Below are 6,507 nucleotides of genomic sequence, written 5' to 3' on the forward strand. Positions count from 1 at the left end.
GGAAAGAGTCAAACAGCTGGCGTTTCAGGTGACATGCATATGCTTATGTCCTAGAAAAACAAATAGAAAACATTACAGCATCAGTGGCTGTTTTTAAGATTTCAGACCATGCATAATTAGTAGCAGTCCAATATTCAGGGTAATTTAGTAGACAGAAATTAGTCCTGATGGTACAGCAAGACTTTAGTGAAAAAGTTAATTCATGATTTTGTTGCTCTGCATTCAAATATGTAGCCATATCATCGTATCTGAATGGAAGAAAGTGTAACTGTCAACTGGGACTTAATCCAATGTGACTCTGTCCAATATGGAAAATTCTTTTTGCAATGATTTTCTTCTGTATTTTGATACCCCCCATAATATCCCCACAACAGAAATCTTTTCAGAATAAAAGCTTTATGTTTTCTAAGTAAAATCCCTCAAAAGTTCTCCATGGTTTCTGACATACCTGGTATACATCCACATGTTAATAGATTCTCCATGAAAAATGTGTTCTGGGGCCAGCAGGTGGCATGGGGTTAAGGCACTGGATTCCACATGGGCGACTACATGGTTTGAATCCTGGATCCAACTGCCTGAAAAACACACTGGGCACATGTGCATGTGTGCCCAAAATCCTGAGCAGAGAATAGAGAAGGGATTGTGGGGGTCATTTCTCCAGGGGTTGATTTCTCACTTTCTCTCTCTCTATATATATATCTCTTTCTCTCTCCAGCAAATGTGCATACCCTATAACCAAAAAAAAAAAAAAAGAAAATCTAAAAAACAAAAACAAAAACAAAACATGCCATGTGTGTATGCATGCCCCAAAAAAGATTGCTACATCATTATCCTCTCTGGGAAATGCTTTCTCATTTCCTCTCTGTCTCTCTGTCTGTCTCTCTCTCTCTCTGTCACTCTGTGCAAGTACACACACCCTGTAGCAAATTTAAAAAATAAAAATATCTATAAATCACAGGACTGGCTCCATAGACTAGTGGTTAAGGGAGTCAAATCCCACATGGCCAACCACAATTTGAGTCCCGGTTAGAGTAGCTTGAAAAACACACTAGATATGTGTGTGCATGTACATGGTCAGAATCCTGACAGGGTGGAGAAATGGAGGAGAAGGGACTGTGGCATGGCCAGGCCCTATTAGGAGTTCCTTTCTCCCTCTCCTCCCTCTCACTCTGTCTCTCTTTTCTCTCTGTTGACTGCATGTGCCCTCTGGCAAGAACAGAACCTGGAGTGTCAGTTTCCCTGGTGAATCCTCAGCCGTCCAATGGCTACTTCTCAACCAAAATTGAAATCAGGCAGGAAGGTAACTGTGCTTCCATAGTCAGGCATTTAATGAAAATGGATCGAGGAATTAGAGATCTTCCCAAAGTGAAGCTGATGAGATTTGATGATCTTCTATTGGGGCCTAGGCGAGTTCTGGTCCTGGAAAAAGAGCACAGTGAGAAGACCCCATTTCTGAGCGTGCTGTTTTCCACGTGGACCTCGCAAGCAAGTAGTTCATCTCACTGAAAATGGGCTTCAGGCAGGTATGGGTGATACACTTGTCTATCTGGTTCATTATACTCATGCAAATTAGAGACTTATCAAGGTTTCTAGGGAGAGTACTACTCTCATTGTGTCTACTCATTGGTTCTGAGCACCTTAGTCTGGACCTAAGTAGATTTCATTTCTAATCTTCAAATTCTGATATGATTACATCATTGTAATCATATCAAGTTATCTTTGATTCTTGGACCTAATAAAAACATTTTTCACCTTTGAGCCAAAAAAAAAAATTTCTAAATCACAAAAAATTTTTACTTTTTATAAGTCTCCAGAATGACGTGCACAATACAAATGTTTATTAACTAAATAATCAAATATGTATTTGCCACAAGCTGAAAATGCTTCAGGACTGTGTTAGGTCCTAAATCACCATCAAGGGCTCGTGATAGCAGCAACTTAGCTCTGACCTGATTTGGGCTACTTTGAACTACAAAGTTGCACTGAAATTTACGACTTAGACTCAGACTCACATTGTAGGGAATTACAAAGTAGTCGCCATTATTTACTGATTTCAGATCGCAAATTTATCTGCTCGTTAGAATTTATTTGTTGTTCCCAAATCAGTAACTGTGGTGTTGTATGGTTCCTACAGCCATGCAGAGACACATAACATGCATCCCAGCTAAGGCTGAAGACAACACTCTGCCTTCTTGTTTCAGCTTTCCACACATTATTTAGTGCCATGGTTTAGGCGTGTTTGGTTTTGGTTGGTGATTCTGCAGTTCAAATAGCTTTCCACGTGTAACACGAAAGTGCTGTATAGCGTTCTTAAGGGCGAGTGCAAGATAGCGGCAAAGTTCTTCAAGTGGGAAAATGTGTGTGTTAAAGAAGCTTCATTCAGAATGCTGCAGCCTCTTGCCTGGGACTTCAATGTCAATGAATCAATAATACATATTAAATCAGGTGTTCTTAAACAGAAACATACAAAGCATGCTTATATATTGATCCGTCATTAAAAAATATTTTGACAGCCTTACAGAGATCTAAACCTGTGGTTCCCAAAGGAGCAATGCTTCTGTATTCACTAACACATTGTTCACAACACAGTGGCCTTCAGAAAAACAAGAGAGTAACAAGAATCCATTGTATATTTCTTCAAGAAAAACCGCATATTAGAAAACATTCATTTTTCGGACATTTGATGGTACTTCTTATATGTTATTCTCAAATTTTTGTGCAATTTTCTCCGTTTTCATGGTGGATTTTTCTAGACCAGCAATTTTCTCTTCTACGTCTGAGATTCTATTTTCTGTACGATCTAGTCTGTTTTTAATACTTTCAAGGGAGATTTTGACTTCCTGTATTATAGCCTTCATCTCTAACAGTTCCATTTGAATCTTTTTTAAAGTGTGTAATTCCTCTTTTAGAACTTGCAAGAATCTCCTCACCTCCTGGAACTTGTCAGCTCCTTTCTCCTTTCTCTTCTGCAGTTCATTGTCTCTCTTCTCTTCCATCTCTGTTAGCTTTGCCATAATGAATGTCCTAAATTCTTTATCAGACATTTCCATGATTTCCATTGAACTGTCTGTGGATGAAAAAGAGTTATTCTTTCCCCTTGGAGGAGAGGTATTTTCTTGCTTTCCCATATTTCTTGTGGCCCTGCGGTGATTTCTAGTCATCTGATGGATGGTGCGTTTCTTCCCAAACTTGAAGTTCAATCTGAGTGTCCAGGAGCGTGCAGAAAAGGAAACAGAGAAACAGAAACAACAACAACAAAAACAACCAAGAAACAGAGAAAAATAAAAGAAAAAAAATAAATACAATGATTTTTTTTTTTAAAGGAAAAATTAGAAAGCAGCGTGGCACGCAGGAGCCATGAAGGTGTCTTCTGATGTCCTGCTCCCTTGCCTCTCCTGGGTTGGGAGGGGGAGAAGTGATTATTAACAAGAAAAAGAGAAAGGGGGGCTGAAAGCCAAGAAAATGCTTTCCCTTAAAAAATTTTAAAAAGAAAAAATTACAAAAAAATGAGAAGACAAAGGTAGAGAGAGACAGAGACACAGAGACAGAAGGCTTGAAAGTCTTCCTACCACTCAAGTTTGTGGACTGGAGGCTGAATTATCCGTGGAAAATCTTCATTTCTCCTATTCCCCTGAAATCACTAGTTCTCAGGAGCCATGAAGGGGTCTTCTGAGGTCCTGCTCCCTTGCCTCTCCTCCCCTCTCTTGACATTTTAATACATTTCTTTCAAACCTCTTTCTATAAACTTAGTAATTCTCTCTGGAAGCTTGTGCATTGGCTGAAAGTGGAGATCCCAAGGGCCACACACTCCTGAGAATGAAGTAAAATTCCTTCTTTGGCTTTCTGAGCTACCCTAGGTGTAGGTAGGGCCTAGGCCCCCAGGCTGGGTGTCTGTGAGCTCACATACAGGTCTGAGGCCATCCCCTCCATGATTTGCGATCTTGTTGGCCTACCAGGATTTCATATCCTCAGAAAATGTTTGTCCTTTTCCAGGTGAAATGAGTGTTTTCCTCTGGCTTTGCTGCTGTGTTCTTGTTATTTGGGTAATGAGTATGCACAGTGTGGTCTGAGGGTTAGCTTTTCTCTCTACCCAAATTTGTTTGGCCCTGAGAGCTCTGCTCACATTTTAGATTTTTAAAATTATTATTCCTACAATTTTTCAGATTCCTCTTTCCATACAATATATGAGCTTACAAGAGAGTGTCAGAGAGTGAGAGAAAGAAAGCAAGAAATTATCCCCCAGGGAGATGATCGTGCCCCAGTTCCTTCTCCTCTATTCTTCTCCTGGGATTTTTGGGTTTGAACACACACTCAACTTGCTTGTTTTTCAATCTGCAGGGCCCATAACTGAATCACTCAGTTGGCCATGTGGTATCCAGAGCCTTAAGTGCCATATCCCCGACTGGCCCCACATTTCACATTTTCAAATGGGGAAAAAATCAGTAGAATATTTGTAATGATATAAAAGTTATAAAATGTTTAATGTTATACTATATATTAGGTTGTCAGGAATGTCATGACCTATTTTTCTGTTTTTAATGCAAAATATGTCAATACTTTCCCGACTATCTAGTCATATTTGGGTATAGAAACATTAATTTCTCCACTAAGTGGGTTTTTTCCCCATAGGGCACATGTGTTAATATGAGGATATTAATTTGTAAAAAAAAATTTGTGTGTGTATTTTAGATGTTTTTATTTATTCAAATTTATTATTTAACAGGAGTGAAATGAAACTGTAATTGAGTCCCATCATCATCATCAGGGAAATAACTGTAAGAGGAAACTGGTCAGATGAGTACTATTCCTTCCCATGTCCATCCAGTAAAGAGTTGCCACTGATAGACAGCCACGGGGCTGTCAAAAGTGCTTAAGATACGTTATACAACATGCCTGTTCACAGGAGAGGAAAACCTAGGAAATAACTTAGGCGAACTTCTTGATTTCATCATACAAGATAAGCACAAAAGCACCACCCATCCCTCTGAGAACACTGGACCATGCACCCTTGAGAAAAGCTTTGCCCCCTTCGTCTCGAGCAATCTTCCTCCAGCAGTCAAGCATGACCCTGTATATGATATCAAGTTTTTTCACCCTGACTGCATCATCATGCAGTGACGAAAGGTGTCAAAGGGATAGGAAGTCAATCCGGCAACGGTGGTGACAGACTGCAATCATCCAGCTAAGGAAGCTATGAGTATTCTTGGGATCTGAAAGCATTTCCTTTGCAGGGTCATAGATACCACAGTAAGCAGCTCGGGAGATGATAATACCCTGCACGGACACGTTAAAGCCTTGGTCCAGGCCCCTAATCCCATCAGATTTGTAGATCTTAACCAGACAATCGCCGAGGCCTTTGAATTGCCTTTCAGCTCCAGCTTTACCCACATTGGCTGCTAGACAGGTACGGGCAAAATCAAGAGGGTACAGGGGAATCAGCAGTTAGCGTAATGCTTAACCAGCGTAATGGCTATGTCACTGGACTCCCACGTAGTCGACCGCGGTTCGCGTCCTGGACCCGGTGGCTTAAAACTCACGCTGGGCGCATGTGCATGCGTGCCCAAGATCCCAAGAGGAGAATGGAGGAGAAGGGATTGCGATGTGACCATCCCCTCTGGGGGGTGATTTCTTGCTTTCTGTCTCTATGTCTCTCTCTGTCTGTCTGGCGAGCATACACGCCCTATAGCAAAAAAGGGTACACAAAGCACAACCAATGCCAGGTTCCCTGCAAAGTAGTGCCAAAACTGGGTCCTCTTGTCCACACCACCCAGGAAGATCTGCTTGCATTTATCTTTGAAGGCAAAGTTGAGAGCCTGGGTGGGAAAGTATCTGATGACATTGGCCAGGTTACCACGCCAGAAGGACAGGACTCCCTGCTCCTTGGGGATACGAACCACACAGTCTATGATGCCCTTGTATTGCTTATCTGCAGTGATCTGCTTGCTGGCATGCTGCACCTGCAGCAGCAGCTTGACCCGCTCAATGGGCGCTACCGCAGTCTTGGAGATGGCCGCGACTACTCCACCTGCCAGGAAGTCCTTGGCGAAGGACATGGCAACATCTGTCATGCTGAAAAGAAAGAGGAGGCAGGCGACTGCAGGATGGGCCTGGGCTGGGAACCGGCTAAGACTCTGGGGCTCTAGGGCAATTTGTAAAAATTCATCTGAGTATTCAGTAGGTTATGATTGTGACAGCACCGGACCACACACATGTCAGTGCTCTGCAAACAGGGCAAGATGGCAAAGCCTATGGTGTGGGTAGAAGGAAAGAAAAAAAAGTCTGATTTGGTTAAAATGTAGACTCCCTAATTAGAAGTTAGTTGGCATTTTCTAATTATTTTAGCTGAAGTTTCTTTTTCGTGTTTGCATTGAAGTAGGTGGGTTAGCTTAGGTAGGAAACTCTCGTGCTGGATCCATCTTTGCCTAATGACCTTCTGATCAGTTACATATTTAATAGTCCCCCTTTTGTCACCCTCTTACTTATGGATATTGACCAAAATTAAGACAT

The 6,507-nt window shown here is 41.5% G+C and overlaps 1 pseudogene; it reads right to left on the reverse strand.

The window, feature by feature from the left end:
• Window positions 1-4,926: 4,926 nt before the first annotated feature.
• Window positions 4,927-6,068, reverse strand: LOC102498490 (ADP/ATP translocase 2 pseudogene; annotated as a pseudogene).
• Between the last annotated feature and the right edge of the window lie 439 nt (window positions 6,069-6,507).

Source organism: Tupaia chinensis, unplaced genomic scaffold (assembly GCF_000334495.1).
Source record: "Tupaia chinensis unplaced genomic scaffold, TupChi_1.0 Scaffold144824_1, whole genome shotgun sequence".
Classification (NCBI taxonomy): Eukaryota; Metazoa; Chordata; class Mammalia; order Scandentia; family Tupaiidae; genus Tupaia; species Tupaia belangeri.